Source organism: Kogia breviceps, chromosome 1, assembly GCF_026419965.1.
Source record: "Kogia breviceps isolate mKogBre1 chromosome 1, mKogBre1 haplotype 1, whole genome shotgun sequence".
NCBI classification, from domain to species: Eukaryota; Metazoa; Chordata; class Mammalia; order Artiodactyla; family Physeteridae; genus Kogia; species Kogia breviceps.
This window is the reverse complement of record NC_081310.1, coordinates 136953229-136980837: the sequence shown is the minus strand read 5'-3', so window position 1 is coordinate 136980837 and position 27609 is coordinate 136953229. Positions and strand designations below refer to the sequence as shown.

At 38.7% G+C, this 27609-nt stretch overlaps 1 pseudogene; it reads left to right on the top strand.

Moving 5' to 3' along the window:
• The first annotated feature begins 12217 nt into the window (after positions 1 to 12217).
• LOC131750196 (elongation factor 1-alpha 1 pseudogene) lies at positions 12218 to 13622 on the top strand (annotated as a pseudogene).
• The last annotated feature ends 13987 nt before the right edge of the window (positions 13623 to 27609 follow it).

Here is a 27609-nt window from a genome sequence, read left to right as displayed (position 1 = left end):
AGAACACCAACCCAATTCATAACCTCCTGAGGTTGGGGTTAGCAGATGTAAACTTTATTATATATAGAATGGATAAACAACAAGGTCCTACTGTATAGCACAGAAAACTATATTCAATATCCTATGTTAAACCATAACAGAAAAGAATATTTTTTAAAAAGAATGTACATATATGTATAACTGAATCACTTTGCTGTATGGCAGTAATTAATGCAGCATTGTAAATCAACTATACTTCAATTTTAAAAAAGGTCCATCTCCTAACATCATCACAACGGGCATTAGGATTTCAATTTATAAATTCAGGGTGGGGGGAAGACAGAAACATTTAGACCATAGCACCTTCCACCTAAACTGCTGTCATAACAAAACGAAAAAACTGAAAGTCAGGATTTATAAAAATTGAGTACTTTCTCAGAACAAGACATAGATCTGAAAATGTTGCTCCCTCTTCTTCTTTCTAGTATCACGCACTAGCCAATGTTTTAAAAATTCAGTGTCTGGTCATATTCTGTCATCCAACCTACCAGCAGAGAAACCACCTGCTATGGCTTTAGAAATACAAGAGGAAGGAAAATTAAGAGATTGTAACTATCCAGTATATCATATTAGAAACAGGAAATATTTTGATATCTCAGAAGGTACTCTGGTGCTCTTCACTGAAGAATAAACCATGGTGATAGCCCCATATTTTTAGGCATGTATACAAAATGACTAGTAAACCTTCATTGGAAGTTTTACATATGATTGAAACTCCAGGAGAAGTATAAAACCTTAAGTCCAGTGTAATATAAAAGTACTACTCCAAATTCCAAGACCAAAAGAATGCTAGAAGTAAGCTAACTGGCTTTTCATACAAAGCTAAAAAGGGATTACAACCTCTTCTAGTACAGCACGTCTCTGCTTCTTTTGTATGCCTCCTAACACCTAAGCTGGAGATATATTACAAATATACTAAATGGTTATAGCCATGATCTGAATCTTTGTTCCCCCCCAAAACTCACATGGTAGAATCCTAATGCCCAATGCAATGGTGTTAGGAAGTGGGGCCTTTGGGAAATGATTAGGTCATGAGGATGGAGCCCTCATAAACAGGGTTAGTGCTCTTATAAAACAGACCTCACGGAGCTCTCCAGCCCCTTTTACTATGTGAGAATACAACAAGATGTTGAATTTTTATTTGCCAGATACTATTAAACCCTTTATATGTATTAACTAGCTTAAACCTTTTTACAACCTGTAAAAAAGATATTATTATCCAACTTTACAAAAGAGGAAGTTAGGCACAAGGCTTGTAGGTGTTGAAGCCAGGATTCAAATTCAGATTGGCCTAACTCCACAGCAGATATTCTTGTTACACAAACCCTCCCCTTTTATGGACCCATGTCTCTGAATACCAATGATTATGGATTGAAACGCACAGCAGAAACACCTGCAATTGACAGGATGCAGAAGAAGTAAGCTGTCTTGTTCAAAAGTCCATGTCCCCAGAGTTCAACGGCTGGTAGAACACACAAAGGAAAAAATCTCTCGGTTAAATCTGGCTAAATGAGGCAAAGCTTGAAGCACCTGGCAGGGCTGCAAGCCAGAAAATGTTGATCCAATAACCTGCCTAACTGTCTCTAAGAGCTAATCTTCCAGTAGGATTATCTGACTGCAATTCTGATGGGAGGCAGCTGTGCAAGTTGGCTTCTGGGTAGCCAGATTTCTATTATCTCTTTTTTTTTTTTAAATATCTTTATTGGAGTATAACTGTTTTACAATAGTGTGTTAGTTTTTCCTTTACAACAAAGTGAATCAGTTATACATATACATATGTTCCCATATCTCTTCCCTCTGGCATCACCCTCTCTCCCACCCTCCCTATCCCAACCCTCTAGGTGGTCACAAAGCACAGAGGTGATCTCCCTGTGCTATGCGGCAGCTTCCCAGTAGCTATCTAATTTACATTTGATAGTGTATATATGTCCCTGCCACTCTCTCACTTCGTCACAGCTTACCCTTCCCCCTCCCCATATCCTCAAGTCCATGCTCTAGTAAGTCTGTGTTTTATTCCCTTCCTACCACTAATCTCTTCATGACATTTTTTTTTTTCCTTAGAGTCCATATATATGTGTTAGCATACGGTATTTGTTTTACTCCTGACTTACTTCACTCTGTATGACAGATTCCAGGTCTATCCACCTCATAACAAATAACTCAGTTTCATTTCTTTTTATGGCTGAGTAATATTCCACTGTATATATGTGCCAAATCTTCCTTATCCATTCATCTGTTGATGGACACTTAGGTTGCTTCCATGTCCTGGCTATCGTAAACAGCGCTGCAATGAACATTTTGGTACATGACTCTTTTTGAATTATGGTTTTCTCAGGGTATATGCCCAGTAGTGGGATTGCTGGGTCGTATGGTAGTTCTATTTTTAGTTTTTTAAGGAACCTCCATACTGTTCTCCATAGTGGCATGTATCAATTTACATTCCCACCAGCAGTGCAAGAGGGTTCCCTTTTCTCCACACCCTCTCCAGCATTTATTGTTTCTAGAGTTTTCGATGATGGCCAATCTGACCGGTGTGAAATGATATCTCATTGTAGTTTTGATTTGCATTTCTCTAATGATTAATGACGTTGAACATTCTTTCATGTGTTTGTTGGCAATCTGTATGTCTTCTTTGGAGAAATGTCTATCTAGTTCTCCTGCCCATTTTTGGATTGGGTTGTTTGTTTTTTTGTTATTGAGCAGCATGAGTTGCTTATAACTTTTGGAGATTAATCCCTTGTCGGTTGCTTCATTTGCAAATATTTTCTCCCATTCTGAGGGTTGTCTTTTGGTCTTGTTTATGGTATCCTTTGCTGTGCAAAAGCTTTTAAGTTTCATTAGGTCCCATTTGTTTTTATTTCCATTTCTCTAGGAGATGAGTCAAAAAGGATCTTGCTGTGATTTATGTCATAGAGTGTTCTGCCTATGTTTTCCTCTAAGAGTTTGATAGTGTCTGGCCTTACATTTAGGTCTTTAACCCATTTTGAGTTTATTTTTGTGTGTGGTGTTAGGGAGTGTTCTAATTTCATACTTCTACAGGTAGATGTCCAGTTTTCCCAGCACCACTTATTGAAGAGGCTGTCTTTTCTCCACTGTATATCCTTCCCTCCTTTATCAAAGATAAGGTGACCATATGTGTGTGGGTTTATCTTTGGGCTTTCTATCCTATTCCAATGATCTATATTTCTGTTTTTGTGCCAGTACCATATTGTCTTGATTACTGTAGCCTTGTAGTATAGTCTGAAGTCAGGGAGCCTGATTTCTCCAGCTCCATTTTTTGTTCTCAAGATTGCTTTGGCTATTCGGGGTCTTTTGTGTTTCCATACAAATTGTGAAATTTTTTGTTCTAGTTCTGTAAAAAATGCCAGTGGTAATTTGATAGGGATTGCATTGAATCTGTAGATTGCTTTGGGTAGTAGAGTCATTTTCACAATGTTGATTCTTCCAATCCAAGAACATGGTATATTTCTCCACCTATTTGTATCATCTTTAATTTCTTTCATCAATTTCTTATAGTTTTCTGCATACAAGTCTTTTGTCTCCTTAGGTAGGTTTATTCCTAGATATTTTATTCTTTTTGTTGCAATGGTAAATGGGAGTGTTTTCTTAATTTCACTCTCAGATTTTTCATCATTAGTGTATAAGAATGCCAGAGATTTCTGTGCATTAATTTTGTATCCTGCTACTTTACCAAATTCATTGATTAGCTCTAGTCGTTTTCTGGTAGCATCCTTAGTATTCTCTATGTATAGTATCATGTCATCTGCAAACAGTGACAGCTTTACTTCTTTTCCTATTTGGATTCCTTTTATTTCTTTATTTTCTCTGATTGCTGTGGCTAGAACTTCCAAAACTAGGTTGAATAAGAGTGGTGAGAGTGGGCAACCTTGTCTTGTTCCTGATCTTAGTGGAAATGGTTTCAGTTTTTCACCATTGAGAATGATGCTAGCTGTGGGTTTGTCATATATGGCCTTTATTATGTTGAGGAAAGTTCCCTCTATGCCTACTTTCTGCAGGGTTTTTATCATAAATGAGTGTTGAATTTTGTCAAAAGCTTTCTCTGCATCTATTGAGATGATCATATGGTTTTTCTCCTTCAGTTTGTTGATATGGTGTATCACGTTGATTGATTTGCGTATATTGAAGAATCCTTGCATTCTTGGAATAAACCCCACTTGATCATTGTGTATGATCCTTTTAATGTGCTGTTGGATTCTGTTTGCTAACATTTTGTTGAGGATATTTGCATCTATGTTCATCAGTGATATTGGCCTGTAGTTTTCTTTCTTTGTGACATCTTTGTCTGGTTTTGGTATCAGGGTGATGTTGGCCTCATAGAATGAGTTTGGGAGTTTGAGAAGGATAGGTGTTAGCTCTTCTCTAAATGTTTGATAGAATTCGCCTGTGAAGCCATCTGGTCCTGGGCTTTTGTTTGTTGGAAGATTTTTAATCACAGTTTCAATTTCAGTGCTTGTGATTGGTCTGTTCATATTTTGTATTTCTTCCTGGTTCAGTATCAGCAGGTTGTGCATTTCTAAGAATTTGTCCATTTCTTCCAGGTTGTCCATTTTATTGGCATACAGTTGTTTGTAGTAATCTCTAATAATCTTTTGTATTGCTGCAGTGTCAGTTGTTACATCTCCTTTTTCATTTCTAATTCTATTGATTTGAGTCTTCTCCCTTTTATTCTTGATGAGTCTGGCTAATGGTTTATCAATTTTATTTATCTTCTCAAAGAAGCAGCTTTTAGTTTTATTGATCTTTGCTATTGTTTCCTTCATTTCTTTTTCATTTATTTCTGATCTGATCTTTATGATTTCTTTCCTTCTGCTCACTTTGGGGTTTTTTGTTCTTCTTTCTCTAATTGCTTTAAGTGCAAAGTTAGGTTGTTTATTCGAGATGTTTCCTGTTTCTTAAGGTATGATTGTATTGCTATAAACTTGCCTCTTAGAACTGCTTTTGCTGTATCCCATAGGTTTTGGGTCGTCCTGTCTCCATTGTCATTTGTTTCTAAGTATTTTTTGATTTCCTCTTTGATTTCTTCAGTGATCACTTCGTTATTAAGTAGTGTATTGTTTAGCCTCCATGTGTTTGTATTTTTTACAGATCTTTTCCTGTAATTGATATCTAGTCTCATAGCGTTGTGGTCGGAAAAGATACTTGATACAATTTCAATTTTCTTAAAGTTGCCAAGGCTAGATTTGTGACCCAATATATGTTCGATCCTGGAGAATGTTCCATGAGCACTTGAGAAAAATGTGTATTCTGTTGTTTTTGGATGGAATGTCCTATAAATATCTAGTAAGTCCATCTTGTGTAATGTATCATTTAAAGCTTGTGATTCCTTATTTATTTTCATTTTGGATGATCTGTCCATTGGTGAAAGTGGGGTGTTAAAGTCCCCTACTATAATTGTGTTACTGTCGATTTCTCCTTTTAAGGCTGTTAGTATTTGCCTTATGTATTGAGGTGCTCCTATATTGGGTGAATAAATATTTACAATGGTTATATCTTCTTCATGGATTGATCCCTTGATCATTATGTAATGTCCTTCTTTGTCTCTTGTAATAGTTTTTATTTTGAAGTCTATTTTGTCTGATATGAGAATTGCTACTCCAGCTTTCTTCTGATTTCCATTTGCATGGAATATCTTTTTCCATCCCCTTACTTTCAGTCTGTATGTGTCCCTAGGTTTGAAGTGGGTCTCTTGTAGACAGCATATATATGGGTCTTGTTTTTGTATCCATTCAGCCAGTCTGTGTCTTTTGGTGGGAGCATTTAATCCATTTACATTTAAGGTAATTATCGATATGTATGTTCCTATTACCATTTACTTAATTGTTTGGGGTTGTTCTTGTAGGTCTTTTCCTTCTCTTGTGTTTCTTGCCTAGAGAAGTTCCTTTAGCATTTGTAGTAGAGCTGGTTTGGTGGTGCTGAACTCTCTCAGCTTCTGCTTATCTGAAAAGGTTTTAATATTTCCGTTGAATCTGAATGAGATCCTTGCTGGGTAGAGTAATCTTGGTTGTAGGTTTTTTTCCTTCATCATTTTAAATATGTCCTGCCACGCCCTTCTGGCTTGTAGAGTTTCTGCTGAAAGATCAGATGTTAACCTTATGGGGATTCCCTTGTGTGTTATTTGTTGTTTTTCCCTTGCTGCTTTTAATATGTTTTCTTTGTATTTAATTTTTGACAGTTTGATTATTATGTGTCTTGGCGTGTTTCTCTTTGGGTTTATCCTGTATGGGACTCTCTGTGCTTCCTGGACTTGATTGACTTTCCTTTCCTATATTAGGGAAGTTTTCAACTATAATCTCTTCAAATATTTTCTCAGTCCCTTTCTTTTTCTCTTCTTCTTCTGGGACCCCTATAATTCGAATGTTGGTGCATTTAATGTTGTCCCAGAGGTCTCTGAGACTGTCCTCAGTTCTTTTCATTCTTTTTTCTTTCTTCTGCTCTGCAGTAGTTATTTCCACTATTTTATCTTCCAGGTCACTTATCCGTCCTTATGCCTCAGTTATTCTGCTATTGATCCCATCTAGAGTATTTTTCATTTCATTTATTGTGTTGCTCATCATTGCTTGCTTCCTCTTTATTTCTTCTAGGTCCTTGTTAACTGTTTCGTGCAATTTGTCTATTCTATTTCCAAGATTTTGAATCATCTTTACTATCATTATTCTGAATTCTTTTTCAGGTAGACTGGCTATTTCCTCTTCACTTGTTAGGTCTGGTGTGTTTTTATCTTGCTCCTTCATCTGCTGTGTGTTTTTCTGTCTTCTCATTTCGCTTATCTTACTGTGTTTGGGGTCTCCTTTTTGCAGGTTGCAGGTTCGTAGTTCCCGTTGTTTTTGGTGGCTGTCCCCAGTGGCTAAGGTTGGTTCAGTGGGTTGAGTAGGTTCCCTGGTTGGGGGGAATAGTGCCTCTGTTCTGGTGGATGAGGCTGGATCTTGTCTTTCTGGTGGGCAGGTCCACATCTGGTGGTGTTTTGGGGGATGTTGGTAGCCTTATTATGATTTTAGGCAGCCTCTCTGCTAATGGATGGGGCTGTAGACCTGTCTTGCTCTTTGTTGGGGATAGGGTGTCCAGCACTGTTCGTTGCTGGTCCTTGAGTGAAGCTGGGTCTTGGTGTTGAGATGGAGATCTCTAGCAGATTTTCGCCGTTTGATATTGCGTGGAGCTGGGAGGTGTCTTGTGGACTAGTGTCTTGAGGTTGGTTCTCCCACCTCAGAGACACAGCCCTGGTGCTTGGCTGGGGCGCCAAGAGCCTTTAATCCACATGGCTGAAAATAAAAGGGAGAAAAAACAGAACGGAAAGAAAAGAAAGGAATGAAAGAAGGTGGAGAGGAAGAAAGGGAGGAAGGAAGAGAGGAAGGGAGGAAGGAAGGGAGGAAAGAAGGGGTGAAGGAAGGAAGAAAGGAGGGAAGGAGGGAAGAAAGGAGGGAAGGAGGGAAGAAAGGAAGGGAGAAGACAAAATAAAGTAGGATAAAGTATAGTTATTAAAATAAAAAATAATTATTAAGAAGAAAAATTTCTATTAAAAGAAAAACAGAAAAACGGGTCGGTGTAACCCTAGGACAAATGGTGAAAGCAAAGCTATACAGACAAAATCTCATACAGCAGCACACACATACACACTCACAAAAAGAAAAAAAGGGGAAAATAATAGTATATCTTGCTCCCAAAGTCCACCTCCTCAACTTGGGATGATTCGTTGTCTATTCAGGTTTTCCACAGATGCAGGGCACTTCAAGTTGATTGTGGAGCTTTAATCCGCTGCTTCTGCGGCTGCTGGGAGAGACCTCCCCCTCTCCTCTTTGTTCGCACAGCTCCTGGGGTTCAGCTTTGGGCTTGGCCCCGCCTCTGTGTGTAGGTCGTCCGAGGGCGTCTGCCCTTCGCTCAGACAGGACGGGGTTACAGGAGCAGCTGATTCGGGGGCTCCGGCTCACTCAGGCTGGGGGGAGGGAGTGGCATGGGTGCAGGGCGAGTCCGCAGCGGCAGAGGCCGACGTGACGCTGCACAGGCCCAAGGCGCGCCGCGCGTTCTCCCAGGGAAGCTGTCCCTGAATCCCGGGACCCCAGCAGTGGCAGGCTGCATGGGCTCCCGGGAGGGCCAGTGTGGAGAGTGACCTGTGCTCACACACAGGCCTCTTGGTGGCGGCAGCAGCAACCTTAGCATCCCCCACCCGTCTCTACTGTTCATGCCGACAGCCACAGCTCACGCCTGTTTCTGGAGCTCCTTTACGCGGTGCTCTTAATCCCCTCTCCTCGCGCCTGAGGAGGCAAAGAGGCAAGAAAATGTCTCTTGTCTCTTCAGCAGCTCCGCGCCCGTTTCTGGGGCTCCTTTAAGCGGCACGCTTAATCCCCTCTCCTATTATCTCTCTTTTATGGAGGGATGCTATAAACTGTCCCATGCTCTAAGGTCAGCAGCAAATCTCACAGACTTTTCTAGCCACTTCCCGGCCAACTGACTGGGGACACATGACTAAGAGCAAACTAAGCAAATTGAGCCTAAGCTTACGAGCTGGAGTGTATTGCTTACAAGAATGCACACCCACCAGACTTCCAAACAGATGTACCAACACACAGCCAGACTACAAGATTGCTTTCCTCTGTTCTGCACAGTGGCCAGGCAGAGGAGTATGATTGCCAGCAACAAACCAGCTACCACAGGTGGAGTGTCCAATGACTCTAATCTGAAGAAATATTTCAGAACATTTCTTTCATTCTTTGGTCCTTTTCCATTAGTTACTGAGAAGCTTCTTAGACAACCCAAAACAGATGCCTTAAAGAAAATGTTATTAATATCTTCATCCAGGGAAAACTGAAAGTGACCTTGAAATCACTATAAAATGAACATGATTTTTCTTTCAAGTGAAAGGAGAAACAAGAACATCAATAGGAAAAAGAATTCAATTCAGAACGCCACTCTTTGAAATATTAAATACCACTATATGACATCAATGCACTCATTAATAAAGAAAATATGTTTGCTGGTATGTTTAAATATATATAATTCATATTATATAATTATAAATGAAATTTGCATGAATGTTTTTTTACTTCCTTGAGCTTGGCAAATAGGTTTCAATTCATGGTTTTTCTGAGCTACATAAATTAGCTTTATTTCCTTGAAATGAAAGAAAAGAATATCATTTGTACATTAATATTTTTATATGGTTCCTAGAGTGCATAATTTTTCCTCAAAAATTTAAATATTCTTGCATTTAACACTATAACTCCCAATTGAGAAATTTGTGAGTATAATAAGCATCACTAAGAAAATAATTTTCTTAGGGAAAACAAACTGCTTTTTTATAACCATTATGTCACAAAATCAAGAAAATATACTTACCTTGATTTTTTAATTATTTAAAATATTATCTATAAATTCCCTATAAAACATTCCTCATTCATTCATCTAGCATATTATCCATTATGTAAAAGATATATACTTAGCATTTTAATTCTCTTTATCCAAAAATCATTATAACTATTCTACCCAATAGAAATATTCTAAGTCAACAAATTCCTCTTACTTCCATCTTTACATTTAAATCTCAAAAATAATTTCATGTAGGGCTTCCCTGGTGGCGCAGTGGTTGGGAGTCCGCCTGCCGATGCAGGGGACACGGGTTCGTGCCCTGGTCCGGGAGGATCCCACATGCCGCAGAGCGGCTGGGCCCGTGGGCCGTGGCCGCTGGGCCTGTGCGTCCGGAGCCTGTGCTCCGCAACGGGAGAGGCCACAACAGTGAGAGGCCCGCATACCGCAAAAAAAAAAAAATAATAATAATAATAATAATAATAATAATAAATAATTTCATGTGATATTTGAGCCCATGTGTCCAGAATGTCTATGATTTCGGTCTATAACCAGTCAGATTAATTATCAAAGCAGCTCCAAAGATTTCTCACAGCAGTACTAAAGGAAAGATCTGCAAAGGTGAAAAAGAATATAGATTTATAGTGCCAAAAATGTCTCTATCAAATGTCTGCCTCCACATTCCAGACCCTCTGATTTCCTGACACCTCTGTGAGGTAAAGATCAGCACAAAGATCACTGCATATGATCTCTACAATGAGACTTCCTGGGTTTGAGTACCAGCTTTGCTACTTAGCTGGATGACCTTAGACAAGTTGCTTGACCTTTTCAGCTTCAGTTTCCTCTGCTGTAAAATTGGGCTAAGAAAGTAACGACCACATAAAGATAATTGTGAACATCAAATAAGATAATGCAAATAAAGCACTTACTTAATAAAATTGCTGATGAGTAATAAATAGTGACTACATTTAGATTCTATTATTATCTCTGTAAGATGACCCAGGAGGGTTGAGGAAGGCATATTACATTAGTGAGAAGTAGAACAGATGGGAGGAATAAGATTTAGTCAACAGGTCTAATGTTGTTATGAATGATATACAGTTAAGTACCCTTGAATAATGTCCTACAAAAAAATGAACTCAAAATAAAATTCTCTGCTCACAAGAAGACAATCTGATGGTCAGCTACACAGACTTCAACAGCATTGCTGGAAAAAAATGACATGAGGCAAGTAGGGCTAGGCATTCTCATGGGGGTACATTTTCCCATTAGCCTTGGTAAAAGTGAATAGGGAATAATGCAAAAGGAAGCATTTTTGGAGTGGTGAAGTAAAGACCTCTGATAATCTACTCCTCTATAAAAGCAACACAAACACTGGAAACAACTGCCAAAATCAACTTTTGCAGAACTCTGAAAATTAACCAAAGGCTTGCAACAATTAAAGGAGAGTTTATTTTTAAAAAGGGGGGGGAGGTGCGGTGACTTCCACTGACCACTAAGCCAAGTGAACAGAGACTTGAGTGGCAACATACAATAAGGAATATAAATTTAGAGAATTCATCCCAGAAAGTCACTTAGCAAAGAAACAACAACAACCAACAGCAACAACAATAAACCCCAGAGAGAAGAGGATCTGATTTCAAGAGTTATCACATTAAATTATTTTAAATGTCTTCTTTTGAACAAAACACTTTAAGTCATGCAAAGAAACAGGAAAGATAAACCATACACAGGGGTAAAAAAGCAATAAACAGAAATGATGCCTGAAGAAGTCCAGAATTTGGACTTAACAAAGACTTTAAATAAGCTACCATAAATATGTTCAGAGAACTAAAGGAACAATGTCTAAAGAATTAAAGAAAATATGGGAACAATCCCTCACCAAAAAAGAAAATATCAGTAAAGAGATAGAAATTATTTAAAAGAAGTTAACAGAAATTCTGGAGTTGAAAAATATGATAACTAGAATAAAATATCCACTGGAGGGTCTCAATACAAGATGAGGTAGACTACTAAAAGGAAGACTCAGCAAATTTGAAGACAGGCCAATCGAATTATCCAATCTGAAGAACTGAAAAAAATGAGGAAAAAATGGAACAAAGCCTCAGAGACCTATAGGACATTATCAAGCGTATCAAGATGTGTATAATGGGAGGGTAAAGAGAAAATAGCAAAAGGAATGTTTGAAGAAAAAAATGGCTAAAAGTTCCCAATTTGATGAAAAACATTAATCTACACAAACAAGAAGCTTAATGAACTCCAAAAAGATAAACTCAAAGAGATTCACGTTTAAGTACATCAGAGTGAAAATGTTGAAAATCAAAGATATAGCAGCAAGAGAAAAACAACGCATCACATTCAAAGAATCCTCAATAAAATTAGCAGCTGACTTCTCATCAGCAACCATGGAGACTAGTAGGCTGTAGGAGGACATATTCAAAGTGCTGAAAGAAAAGGAATGTCAACCCAAAGTTCTATAAACACCAAACTATCGTTCAAAAATGCAGGAGATATTAAAACACTCTAGATTTTTTTTAAAACCACAGATACTTTGTCATTAGCGCTACAAGAAATATTGAAAGGAGTCCTTCAGGCAAAAAGAAATGGATACTAGACAGTAACACAGATTTACATAAAGAAATAAAGTGTACCAGTAAAGATAACTACATATGTAAGTATAAAAGACCATAAAATGTATTTTTGTTTGTAACTATTTCTTTCTCTTATTTAAAAGACAACTACATGAAGCAACAATTATGTGTTGATGAGCTTATAATGTATAAAGATGTAGTTTGGCTTTTTTGCAATGGGTTTGCCTCCAGGACACAGGTGTCATGAAAACCACCACTAAACCTAAGCAAAAATGGGAAAGAAGAAGACCCACACCAACATCGTTGTTATCGGACACATAGATTCGGGGAAGTCCACCACTACTGGCCATGTGATCTACAAATGTGGTGGGTGGGATTGACAAGAGAACCATTGAAAAGTTCGAGAAGGAGGCTGCCGAGATGGGGAAGGGCTCCTTCAAGTATGCCTGGGTCTTGGACAAACTGGAAGCTGGACGCGAGTGTGGTATCACCATTGATATCTCCCTATGGAAATTCGAGACCAGCAAGTACTATGTTACCATCATTGATACCCCAGGACACAGAGACTTCATCAAAAACATGATTACAGGCACATCCCAGGCTGACTGTGCTATCCTGATTGTTGCTGCTGGTGTTGGTGAATTTGAAGCAGGTATTTCCAAGAATGGGCAGACCCGTGAGCATGCCCTTCTGGCCTACACTCTGGGTGTGAAACAACTCATTGTTGGAGTTAACAAAATGGATTCCACCGAGCCACCCTACATCCAGAAGAGATACGAGGAAATCGTAAAGGAAGTCAGCACCTACATTAAGAAAATTGGCTACAACCCTGACATAGTAGCATTTGTGCCAATTTCTGGCTGGAATGGTGACAACATGCTGGAGCCAAGTGCTAACATACCGTGGTTCAAGGGATGGAAAGTCACCCGTAAAGATGGCAATGTCAGTGGAACCACACTGCTTGAAGCTCTGGATTGCATCCTTCCACCAACTCGCCCAACTGACAAACCCTTGCATTTGCCCCTCCAGGATGTCTACAAAATTGGTGGTATTGGCACTGTCCCTGTGGGTCAAGTGGAGACTGGTGTTCTCAAACCTGGCATGGTGGTCACCTTTGCTCCAGTCAACGTGACAACTGAAGTGAAGTCTGTTGAAATGCACCATGAAGCTTTGAGTAAAGCCCTTCCTGGGGACAATGTGGGCTTCAATGTCAAGAACGTGTCTGTCAAAGATGTTCATTGTGGCAATGTGGCTGGTGACAGCAAAAATGACCCACCGATGGAAGCAGCTGGCTTCACAGCTCAGGTGATTATCTTGAACCATCCAGGCCAAATCAGTGCCGGCTATGCACCTGTGCTGGATTGCCACACAGCTCACATTGCCTGCAAGTTTGCTGAGCTGAAGGAGAAGATTGATCATCGTTCTGGGAAAAAGCTAGAAGATGGCCCCAAATTCTTGAAATCTGGTGATGCTGCCATCGTTGATATGGTTCCTGGAAAACCCATGTGTGTTGAGAGCTTCTCTGACTATCCTCCTCTGGGCCACTTTGCTGTTCATGACATGAGACAGATAGTCGCTGTGGCTGTCATCAAAGCAGTGGACAAGAAGGCAGCTGGAGCTGGCAAGGTCACCAAGTCTGCCCAGAAAGCTCAAGAAGGCTAAATAAATATTATCCTCAATACCTGCCACCCCAGTCTTAATCAGTGGTGGAAGAACGGTCTCAGAACTGTTTCAATTGGCCATTTAAGTTTAATAGCAAAAGACTGGTTAATGATAACAATGCATTGTAAAACCTTCAGAAGGAAAGGAGAATGTGTTGTGGACCATTTGCTTTGTGTGTGGCAGTTTTAAGTTATTAGTTTTTAAAATCAGTACTTTTTAATGGAAACAACTTGACCAAAAATCTGTCACAGAATTTGAGACCCATTAAAAAAGTTTAATGAGAAAAAAAATAAAATAAAATAAAAAAATAAAGATGTAGTGTGTATGATAATAACACAAAGGAGCAGAAGGGAATGAAGCATTATTAAAGTTTCTGTATACTAGAAAAAATAAGTTGATATTAATGAATCTGAACTAGATTGTTTTAAGTTAAAATGAGACTTGTGATGCCCATGGCAACAAGAAAATAACTCAAAATACATATATATATATATAGTAAAAGACACAAGTGATTTAAATTGGAATACTAGAAAATACCTATTTAATACAAAATAAGGCACAAATAGAAAAATTAAGGAATAAGAGGTCACAAAACATAGAACACGAATAGAAAAATGTCATGCATAAATCATACTTTATTATAAGTTACATTAAATGTAATTAGATTAAACACTCTAATCAAAAGGTAAAGATTGACATAATCGTTTAAAAAGAACCCAAATACCTGCCATGTAGAAAAGACACTCATAATTTACAGACACAAATAAGTTGCATCTAAAAGGACTGAAAATTATATACCATGTAAACAGTAACCAAAAGAGAGCTGGAGTGGCTAAGCTAACATCAAACAAAACAGACTTTAGGATAAAAATGCTTGCTAATTCAAAGAAGTACATTTTATAGTGATAAAAGGCTCACTCCATCAGGAAGACATAATTATTACAAACTCATATGTACTTAGCAACAGAAACTCAAAATACATGAAGCAAAAACTCACAGAATTGATGGGAGAAATAGACACATCAACAATAATAATTAGGGATTTCAATATTTCACTTTCAATAATACATAGAACAAATAGAAGATCAGCAAGGAAATGGAAGACTTGAACAATACTATAAACAAACTAGACCTGAAAGACATCTATAGAATGATAGAACACGCTACTAAACAGCACAATAAACACTTTTATCAGGTGCACATGGAACATTATCCAGAATAAACCATGTTCTCCAGCCACAAGAGAATAAAGTTAGGAATCAATAACCAAAGGAAATTTGGGGAAATTTACAAATATATGGAATTTAAACACACATTCCTAAATATCCATTGGGTAAAAGATGAAATCAGAAGGGTAAATTTAAAATATTTTGAGATGTGGGACTTCCCTGGTGGCGCACGGGTTAAGAATCCGTCTGCCAATGCAGGGGGACATGGGTTCAGGCCCTGGTCCAGGAAGATCCCACATGCAGTGGAGCAACTAAGCCTGTGCATCACAACTACTGAGCCTGTGCTCTAGAGCCTGCGAGCCACAGCTACTGAGCCTGCACGCCACTACTGAAGCCCACACGCCTAGAGCCTGTACTCTGCAGCATGAGAAGCCACCACAATAAGCCTGCACACCACAACGAAGAGTAGCCCTCGCTCACCGCAACTAGAGAAAGCCCACACACAGCAACGAAGACCCAACATAACCAAAAATAAAATAATAAACAAATAAATTTTTTAAAAGAAAATAAAATATTTTGAGATGAATGATAACAAAACCCCAATATGCCAAAACTTATCTGATGCAACTAAAACAGTGGTTAGAGGAAGATTTTAAACTGTAAACACCTGTATTTTTAAAAAAAGATGAAAGACCTAAAATCAATAACCTAAACTTCATCTTTAAGAAACTAGAAAAAGAAGAGAAAGTTAAACCCAAAGCAAGAAGATAGAAGGAAATAATAAAGATTAGAGCAAAACAAATGAAATAGAGAATAGAAAAGCAATTTTTAAAAATCAACAAGACCAAATTGATTCTATTAAAGACCAAAGGAATTGACAAAACTTCAGCTAGAAGAATCAAGGAAAAAAGGAGACTTGCAGCTTGGTGCTTTGTGACCACCTAGAGGGGCAGGATAGGAAGGGTGGGAGGGAGGGAGACGCAAGAGGGAAGAGATATGGGAACATATGTATATGTATAACTGATTCACTTTGTTGTAAAGCAGAAACTAACATACCATTGTAAAGCAGTTATACTCCAATAAAGATGTTAAAAATAAATAAATAAGGAAAGAAAGAAAGAAAGAAAGAAGACTTGGATTATGAAAATTATGAATGAAAAGGGGGACATTACTACCAACTTTAGAGAAATAAAAAGGATTAAAAGGGAATATCAGGAAAAAACTATATACCAAAAAATTAGATAACTTAGAGAAAATGGAAGATTTCCTAGAAAGACACAAACTGAGTAAATATACAGCAAGTATATAGACTGAATTCATAATTTTTAAATTTCCCACAAAATAAAGCCCAGGCCCAAATGATTTTACTGGTTAATTCTATAAATGTTTCAAGAAAAATTAATACCAATCCTTCAAAAGTTCTTCAAAAAAAAAAGCAGAGGAAACATTTTCCAAGTCACTTTATGAAATCAGTATTACTCTGATACCAAAATCAGATAAAAGACATCACAAGTAAAGAAAACTATAGGCCAAAATCTTTTATGCATAAAGAGGTAAAAGTCCTCAACAAAATACTAGCAAACCGAATCCAGCCACTTATATAAAAAGATTATACAGCATGATCAAGTGAGATTTATTTCAGAAATGCATATTGGTTTAATAAATAAAAATCAATCAAGGTGTAGCACATTAATAGAATAAAGGACAAAAAGTGCATGATCATCTCAATATATGCAGAAAAAAATTTGACAAAATCTAACACTTTTTTTTGAATGTAAAAATACTCAGCAAACTAGGAATAGATGGGAACTTACTCAATGTGATAAAGGCCATCCATAAAAAAAACCCACAGAACATCATACTTAATGGTGAAAAACAAAATACTTTCCATCAAGATCAGGAATAAGACAAGGATGTCTACTGTTGCCACCTCTATTCCACATTGCTTGTAGGACATAGGTTCTAGGCAGAGCAACTAGACAAGAAAAAGAAATAAAAGGCATGCATATCAAAAAGGAAGAATTTTAAATATCTCTATTTGCAGATTTTTAATATTAAAAATCCTTGAAAATGTACCAAAAAACCTATTAGGACTAATAAAGGATTTCAGTAATGTACAAGATACAAGATCTATATATTAAAAACTGTATTTCTAAACACTGGCAATGAAAAATCTAAACAAGAAATTAAGAATACAATTCCATTTACAATAGCATCAAAAAGAATTAAATACTTAGGACTAGATTTAACAAAAGAGGCATAAGATTTGTATACTAAAAACCAGAAAACACAGATGTAGAGAACAAACGTATGGACACCAAGGGGGGAAAGCGGCGTGGTGGTGGTGGTGGTGGTGGGATGAATTGGGAGATTGGGATTGACATATATACACTAATATGTATAAAATGGATAACTAATAAGAACCTGCTGTATAAAAAATAAATAAAATAAAATTCAAAAAATAAATAAATAAAAATAAAAACCAGAAAACACTATTGAAAGAAATCAAAGATAATCTAAATAAATGTAAAGCCATCCATGTTCATAAATCTGAAGATTTAATATTGCTGCAATGGCAATATTGATTAAATTGATCTACAAATTCAGAGCAAAGCCTGTCAAAATCCCAGCTGCTTTTTGCCAGAAATTTGCAAACTGATCCTAAAATTCATATGGCAATGCAAGGAACGCAAAATATCCAAAGCAATCTTGAGAAAGAAAAATGGAGCAGGAGAAATCAGGCTCCCTGACTTCAGACTATAGTACAAAGCTACAGTGATCAAGACAGTATGGTACTGGCACAAAAATAGAAATATAGATCAGTGGAACAGGATAGAAAGCCCAGAGATAAACCCACACACATATGGTCACCTAATCTATGACAAAGGAGGCAAGAATATACAATGGAGAAAAGACAGCCTCTTCAATAAGTGGTACTGGGAAAACTGGACAACTACATGTAAAAGAATGAAATTTGAACACTCCCTAACACTATACACACAAATAAACTCAAAATGGATTAAAGACCTAAATGTAAGGTCAGACACTATAAAACTCTTAGAAGAAAACATAGGCAGAACACTTTTTGACATAAATTGCAGCAAGATCGTTCTTGACCCACCTCCTACAGTAATGAAAATAAAAGCAAATATAAACAAATTGGACCTAATGAAACTTCAAAGCTTTTGCACAGCAAAGGAAACCATAAACAAGATGAAAAGACAACCCTCAGAATGGGAGAAAATATTTACAAATGAAGCAACCGGCAAGGGATTAATCTCCAGAATACACAAACAGCTCATGCAGCTCAATATCAAAAAAACAAACAACCCAATCCCAAAACGGTTGGAAGACCTAAATAGACATTTCTCCAAAGAAGACATACAGATGGCCAACAAATACATGAAAAGCTGCTCAACATCACTAATCATTAGAGAAATGCAAATCAAAACTATAATGAGGTATCACCTCACACCGGTCAGATTGGCCATCATCAAAAAATCTACAAACAATAAATGCTGGAGAGGGTGTGGAGAAAAGGGAACGCTTTTGCACTGTTGGTAGGAATGTAAACTGATACAGTCACTATGGAGAACAGTATGGAGGTTCCTTTAAAAAGTAAAAATAGAACTACCATATGGGGCTTCTCCGGTGGCGCAGTGGTTGAGAGTCCGCCTGCTGATGCCGGGGACACGGGTTCATGCCCTGGTCCAGGAAGATCCCACATGCCGCGGAGTGGCTAGGCCTGTGAACCATTGCTGCTGAGCCTGCACGTCCGGAGCCTGTGCTCCGCAATGGGAGAGGCCACAACAGTGAGAGGCCCGCATACCGCAAAAAAACAAACAAACAAACAAAAAAACTACCATATGACCCAGCAATCTGACTACTGGGCATATACTCTGAGAAAACCATAATTCAAAAAGACACATGCACCCCAATGTTAATTGCAGCACTATCTACAATAGCCAGGACATGGAAGCAACCTAGATGTCCATCAACAGAAGAATGGATAAAGAAGATGTGGTACATATATACAGTGGAATATTACTCAGCCATAAAAAGGAATGAAATTGGGTAATTTGTGGAGACGTGGATGGACCTACAGAGTGTTATATAGAGTGAAGTAAGTCAAAAAGAGAAAAACAAATATTGTATATTAACACATGTATGTGGAATCTAGAAAAATGTTATAGATGATCTTATTTGCAAAGCAGAAATAGAGACACAGATGTAGAAAACAAACGTATGGATACCAAGGGGGAAGAGGGGAGATGGGATGAATTGGGAGATTGGGATTGACATATATACACCATTGATACTATGTATAAAATAGATCATTAAAGAGAACATACTGTATAGCACAGGGAACTCTGGTCAGTGCTCTGTGGTGACCTAAATGGGAAGGAAATCCAAAAAAGAGGGGATATTTGTATATGTATAGCTGATTCACTTTGCCGTACAGTAGAAACTAACACAACATTGTAAAGCAACCATACTCCAAAAAAATTAATAATAAATAAATAAATAAACTAAGAAAAGTTTTTGACAAGGGTGCCAAAATTCAATGGAGAAAGATTGGTCTTTTCAACATATGGTGCTGGGGCAATTTTTTATCCACATACAAAAGAATGAATTTGAACTCCTACCATACACCATATATAAAAATTAACTCAAAGATGGATTATAGACCTATATGTAAGAGCTAAAACTATAAAACTTGTGAAACACACACACAGGAGTATTTCTTCATGATTTTGTGTTAGGCGATGGTTTCTTAACAAGAAAAAAATAGATAAATTGGACTAATACTAACAAACAGTTTTCTTCAAAGGACACTACCAAGAAAAAAAAAGACAACTCACAGACAAAGAGAAAATATTTGCAAACCACATATCTGATAAAGGACTTGTATCATGAATATATAAAGAACCGTTACAAATCAATATTATAAACAACCCAAGTGAAAAATGGACAAAGGATTTGAATAGACATTTCTCTAAAGAATATATGCAAATGGCCAAAAGCCCATGAAAAGATGCTCAATATCATTAGCCATTAGGGAAATGAAAGAAACCCACAATGAGAAAGCACCTCACAACAAGTAGGATGGTTAAAATTAAAAAATAAAAAAGACATATAACAAGTGCTTAGAATGTCTATAGCAAAATTAAAATGCTTGTGCCTTGCTAATGGTATTGTAAAATGGTCCAGCGTCTTTGGAAAAGTTTGACTGTTCCTCAGAATATTAAACTTAGATTTTCCATATGACTCAGCAATTCCACTCCTAGGTATACTTCCAAGAGAAACAAAAACATATATCCTCATCAAAATTTGTACATAAATGTTCGTAGTAGCAATATTCATAATAACCAAAAATGGAAACAACCCAAATGGCCATCAACTGATAAATGGAGAGACAAAATTTGGTAAATCCATACAATGGAATATTGTATTTATTTTTAATCAAAGCTTTCATTAAACTTCCCTCCTTCAAACCACCTGTATTTAAACCTATACCCCTCTCCCAACTTCGAACTGCTAGGGCTATGTGTGTGTTATTGTCACCTGGAGGGTCAGATCCAACTGGGCTGCACAATGCTGAAAAGCCACACCAAGACACACCACACTGGACAGACCTCCACGGTTCTGTGCCCCTCAGGATCTAGGCAAAGGTTGGCAGCACTGGCCCTGGAACCAGAGCTCAAACACAGGAGACCAGGAAGCTGAAGTCTGAGCCTCCTTGTTCCAGACCTAGCCATGCAGAGTGGAAAAGTAGCTCTTGGCTATCACTGGGTGAGGCTCATGCATGTGCTTGTTCTTCTCGACTCCAAAGAAAATTATTTGTCAATAAAAACAAGAGTTCATGTTCTGTTACAACATACATGTTACAACATAAAACATGCATGCTATAACATGGATGAACTTTGAAAACATTATGAAAGAAGTCAGTCACAGAAGACCACATATTGCATAATCCATTTATATGAAATATCCAGAATAAGTAAATCCATAAAGACAGAAGTAGATCAGTGGTGGACAGGGGCTAGAGGAGGAGTATGAGAAGAGACTGCTAATAGGTCCAGTGTCTTTTTGGAATTATGAAAATATTCTAAAATTGGATGGTAGTAATGATTGTACAATTCTGTAAATATACTAAAAAGCACTGAATTGTACACTTTAAAGGGTGAATTTTTTTTTTTTTTTTTTTTTGTGGTACGCGGGCCTCTCACTGTTGCAGCCTCTCCTGTTGCGGAGCACAGGCTCTGGACGCACAGGCTCAGCGGCCATGGCTCACAGGCCCAGCCGCTCCGCGGCATGTGGGATCTTCCCGGACCGGGGTACGAACCCGTGTCCCCTGCATCAGCAGGCAGACTCTCAACCACTGCACCACCAGGGAAGCCCTGAACTATATCTTAATAAAGTTATTGATATTATAAAAATAATAGTTCAACAAAGAAATGTAGCTGCCATAATAATTTCTTTATAAAGCGAATAGGCACAATGAGATATCACCTCACACCTGTTAGAATGGCTATTATCAAAAAGACAACAAATAACAAGTGTTAGTGAGGATGTGGAGAAAAGGGAACCCTTGTACACTGTTGGTAGGAATGTAAACTGGTGAAGCCACTGTGGAAAACAGTATGGCAGATCCTCAAAAAAATAAAAATAGAATTAGCAGGTGATCCAGCAATACCACTTCTGGGTATTTATCAAAAAAAAAAAAAAGAAAGAAAACACTAATCCAAAAGATATAAGCAACCCCATGTGCACTGCAGCATTATTTCCAACAGCCAAGATATGGAAACAACCTAAGTGTCTGTCAACAGATGAATGGATACAGAAAATGTGCCACACAAACAAACACACTGGAATATTATTGAGCCTTAATAAAGAATGAGGGCTTCCCTCGTGGTGCAGTGGTTGAGAATCTGCCTGCCAATGCTGGGGACACGGGTTCGAGCCCTGGTCTGGGAGGATCCCACATACCGCGGAGCGGCTGGACCCATGAGCCACAGCTACCGAGCCTGTGCGTCTGGAGCCTGCACTCCGCAGTGAAAGAGGCCGCGATAGTGAGAGGCCCACGCACCGCGATGAAGAGTGGCCCCCACTCGCCACAACTGGAGAGAGCCCTCACGCAGAAACGAAGACCCAAAACAGACAAGGATAAATAAATTTATAAAAAATAATGAAATCTTGCCATTTGTGACAACATGGATGGACTTTGAGGGCACTATGCTAAGTGAAATGAGTCAGACAGAGAAAGACAAGTACCTCATGATCTTACCTACATGCGGAAACTAAAAATCCAGACTCATACATACAGGAACAGGCTGTTGTTGCCAAAGGCAGGGGATGACGATGGGAATGGTCAAAACGTACAAACTTCCCATTAAAAATAAATGTCATAGGGATATAATGTACAGCATGGTTACTATAGTTAATAATGCTGTACTGCATATTTGAAAGTTGCTAAGAGATCATAAGAAAAAAAATTTTTGTAACTATGTATGAGGACAGATGTTAACTAGACAATATATACAAATATCAAATCGTTATGTTGTACATCTGAAACTAATTTTTTAAAATAAATTTATTTATTTATGTTTATTTTTCGCTGCATTGGGTCTTTGTTGCTGAACGCAGGCTTTCTCTAGTTGCAGCGAGTGGGGGTACTCTTCATTGTGGTGCGTGGGCTTTTCATTGCGGTGGCTTCTCTTGTTGCGGAGAACGGGCTCTAGGCGTGCAGGCTTTGGTAGCTAGAGCACGCAGGCTCAGTATAGTTGTGGCTCACGGGCTCTAGTGCACAGGCTCTGTAGTTGTGGTGTATGGGCTTAGTTGCTCCACAGCATGTGGGATCTTCCCAGACAGCGATTGAACCCGTGTCCCCTGCACTGGCAGGAGGATTCTTAACCACTGCACCACCAGGGAAGTCCCCAAAACTAATATAATGTTATATGTCAATTATACCTCAATCTTTTTTAAAAGTGAAAAGGGTGTGGTTTACATTTGAAAGTGTGAATAGATGCCATGTTCTGTTTTCATTCTTGGCCTTCTTTAACAAACAGTCAGACCTTCGTAAGTTAGGCCCTAACTCGACAAAAACAAGCAGATGGAGGGAAAGTAAGAGGGTTGCACTTGAGTGAACTGCCAAAAGCAACTACAGCCAAAAGCTCAATCATTTGTAGCACTTGACAGATTCAGAAAACAATTTCTGATCCATCCAAAAACCCATGTCATGAGAACAATTTATCCCCTTTACCTTTTCCTAAGACAAGTTATGAACACAAGTAAAGAAAACCAGATTGCTCCATACCAGAACAGGTAAACAGACTGTCCTAAAAAGTAGATTGAAGGTAGCTCTAAAAACAAATCCTAGTCATCCTGAAAGGTTTCAGTGCTGCTGATCACTAGAAAAAACACCTTAGCATCCATTTTCTAATTTGTACTTACCGGACTCTTTCCTCAGCTCTACTAGTGGAAAGAGGCAGGAAAGCTGGTGGGCTTAAACCCTGGCTCTACCACATAAAGCTGTGTGTTTAGGGGACATCTTTCAATCTCTCTGAACCTAATTTCTTCATTACTAAAATAAGGATAAAGAAGGTCTGGTCTGTCCACTAAGCAGGGTGGTTTGAAAATCAATAGAGGGACTTCCCTGGTGGTAGAGTGGTTAAGAATCCGCCTCCCGATGCGGGGGACGTGGGTTTGAGCCCTGGTCCAGGAAGATCCCACAAGCCACAGAGCAACTAAGCCCATGGGCCACAACTACTGAGCCTGCACTCTAGAGCCTGCAAGCCACAACTACTGAGCCCGCATGTCACAACTTCTGAAGACTGTGTGCCTAGAGCCCGTGCTCCACAACAAGAGAAGCCACTGCAATGAGGAGCCCGCGCACCGCAACAAAGAGCAGCCCCCGCTCGCTGCAACTTGAGAAAGCCCACGCACAGCAGTGAAGACCCAACATAGGCAAAAATAAAATTAATTTTTTAAAAAAGAAAATCAATAGACATAATGTACATGACAGAACTCTGTAAATTGTAAAATTCCACATAAAACAATTCCAAGAGTCAGGATGTTTAATTATACACCTCTCAACTCCTTTACAGTAGTAGGGAGGATATAAATTTGAATTATTAATAATTGATTTAGAGTACCTAAATGGATGTCTTCATTTATCTGGCCAGCCAAAGTGAACTGTATCACTCCAAAATACACCCTACCCCTTCCATTGTCTTACATCTCATTTTACAGTGAGATGTTCTGACAAGCAGAATCCCAGGGTTAAGGAAGAAGCATGGACTCAATGACTAAAGGAGACCTGGAGCTCTGATCATAATTTGCTGTCTGATCTTACACAAATCACTAAATCCCTTTGTTTGAGTGTCATTATCTATAAAACAGTAGTAATTATACCTGACTTATCTGCCTCATAGAGTAAGGGTTAAAGCCATACAAAATTATTCATGAAAGCAAGGTCTTTTAAGGAGACAAACTGTTAGGTAAGGACTAGTAATATACTGGTCTAATTTCAAATATCAAACATCATTCCAAGTAGATTCTACCTATACATCCCTTCCAGAGCAATACAAAATAATACATTTTTCACATGGCAGCATTTCATTTGTTTACTGTTCAAGTATTTATTAAGCATTGTATGTAAAATATGTTCCTTTATAAAAAATGGAAACCATGAGCGCCGAGTGAGAGGTACCTGAGTCAGAATCCCAGATGTGCCATTGTGTGACTTTAAGCAAATTATAGAATATCTCTTACCATTGGTTACCTCTACTGTGAAATGAAAGTAATACTCCCCATTTTGCAAAATTGTTGTTGCATCATAAAGGATATTTTATATAGGAAATTACCTGGTAGAGCACTGGCCCACAGAACTGTTCACTAAACATAGCTCCTATTACTATTATTTAAGGCATAATTTCCCATAACCTCCAACTCAAGAATTCTTAACCTAGATTCCATGAATCCCTTGCAACTGCATACAAAATTTTACATATATATGCAATGTGCATTCTTCTGGGATAAAGTTCATAACTTTCATCAAATTCTAAAAGCAGTAAAAACAGTTACTTCAGTATAACCCTTCAATGTGATTTCCAGTATAGAACATAATATCACAGAAGTAGACCAACCGACTGCGACTTCCCTGGTGGCGCAGTGGTTAAGAATCCGCCTGCCAATGCAGGGGACACGGGTTCGGCCCCTGGTCTGGGAAGATCCCACATGCCGCAGAGCAACTAAGCCGCTGCACCACAACTACTGAGCCTGCGCTCTAGAGCCTGTGAGCCACAACTACTGCGGCCACAACTACTGGAGCCCACATGCCTAGAGCCCGTGCTCTGCAACAAGAGGAGCCATCGCAATGAGAAGCCCACGCACCACAACGAAGCGTATCCCCGGCTTGCCACAACTAGAGAAAGAAAGCCCGTATGCAGCAACGAAGACCCAACGCAACCAAAAATAAATAAGTAAATAAACAAAGGTTTATTTAAAAGTTGACCAACCATTGGGAAAAGTTGAAGCCATTATCTCTCTTAACACTGCTTCTTCCCACACTCATCTAAGACATCACTAACCGATCACTGAACTATTTTCCTCTGAGTCTTGAAGTAGATTCACAATTCTCAAAAGATAGCTCTAGGCAGATACTACTATTTTACCAGAGTAATCTCTAAAGATGAAACTCATTTGACATCTGGATCTGGACTCTGTCTAAATTTTTCCTTTTTCTTTCATTTATCTCACTTTGAGGTTACAGTCACCTAAAAGTCTTCTGTCTTCTTAAAGAATTTCAATGTCACATAAACCCCCTATACTTCTCCTCCATCCCATTACTTGGAGTTAATTTTTTGAACACTTATTAAAATGTCAGAACTTGGTTTGAGTCTTTTGAAATCTTGTTAAATGATAATACAGTTATCCACACACTTAACCATTCATACAACAGATATTGATTGGAACACTCACTGTGTGCAATTACCCTCTGTGTGACTGTTAGCCAGCTCTTCCATAAATTTGAGTCATACACAGATTTGATTTAAATGCCTTTGAGTCATTGATAAAAATGATATTAAAATGAAAATATTTATTGTAATCAGTATGTAGATGTGAAACAAGATACCTAATTTAGGTTACTTCCTAAATATAGAATTAAGAGAAATAAATATGTAATGGTTAGTGTTCCAGTTACCCATTTATTGTCTCTCAGCTCCAGATCCACCCTTGACTGCCTGCTCTGCAGTCTGTAAATATTTCTCCTCTGCCAGTTGGCACAGTGTTAAACTTGTCAGCAGAAGGCACTGGAGGAGGAAGAGGTTTCTGTATCTGGTTCCAGTGTACTCCTCTTGAAAGGCTCCTGCAGTGTGAGCAGCCTCTGTAGTACCCCGAGGTCAGCAGCATGTGACACATCCCTGTGAATGGCTTCCCTCGGTGCCCTCTAAGGTGACTTCTGCAGTGTTCAGCTCCTGAAGGACATGAGGCTTGGCAGTACCTGGAGCCAACAGCATCTGGTACTGCCCATGAATGGCTAGGCCCAGGCACCTCCCTGGATGGCTCTGCAATGATTTCTTAAGAACGGCACCCTTTTTTAGAAGCCTTTCTGGGGCAACCTTGGGGAAGCTTTGCAGTAGGTTCTGAGGTTTACCACCTCTTCACAGACAGCTTTCTCTAGCACCCAACATAGTCTCAGCGAGTTCTGTTGGCACAGCATCGCAGCAAACTGCTCTGCCCTCCAATAAACTGCACCCTCTCCAATAAGAGCTGGATCTCAGCCCGGAGTGGTAGAGGGGCTCTTCCTTGGGTGCTCTATCTTAGCCTTAGCGGCAGTAGCTGCTCCCTATGCCTGCTATTCCAGGGTTCTTCGCAGTTCTCTTACCCAATTCAAGTCATTACTCCAACTGACTGTGCTAATAATTCTTTATATTAAACTTCCCTTATTGAAGTTACTGTGTGGTTCTGGTCTCCTAATTGGACCTGGACTGATACAGAACTGAAATTGTAATTGGTCCAGGAGATAGACCCACAAAGATGGGGCAAAGCTTTTAAACTTACACGGCTCACAATGAAGAAGAGTCGCAACACTTGGTGGGTGACCTTGGGTTTTGGAGGTAATATGTGCCACATTTGGTTGTGATTTTCTAACTCAGTCACCAAATAACCCATAAGGTTGCCAGTTTTGAGTGGGTTCCTTAACAAATCTTTCCTATCACTTATACTTTATGACTTAGCAGAGCCAATAGTATTTGAAGTCTCTGTGGAACATAAGTGCACATATATTTTATTATTCCTCATGATTCTGAGTCAGGAATTTGAACAGGGCACAACTGGAATGGCTCATTTCTGTTCTACTTTATATCTGCTGGGGCTGGCATGTCCAAGATGACTTCTTCACTCATATATCTGGTGCCTCAGCTAGAATGGTTCAAACAGCTGGGAAGCAGGTAGAATGGTTCAAGTGAGATCATTTGTCTGGGGCCATGATTCCCATAAACATCTAAATTCCTCAGTTCTTCTCTAAATAGTCTCAGGGCCTCTTCTCCATGTGATCTCTCCATGTGGGCAGCTGGAGTTCTTATGTAGCAGCTCAGAGCTCCCAAAAGTTCAAAAATGGGGACTGCCGAATTTTCTAAATGCCTGAACTCAGAAATCCTAGACATCTAACCTACGTTATAAGCAGTCCTTGAGCTAGTCCATAGTTAAGGTAAAGAGTCAACAACAGTAAATACCAGGTGGCATGGTCCATCAGTGACCAATAATGTAAAAGACTACTAATTAACCCTCTATCTCTTAATGATTCATATTCTCCCCACAAGTAAAAT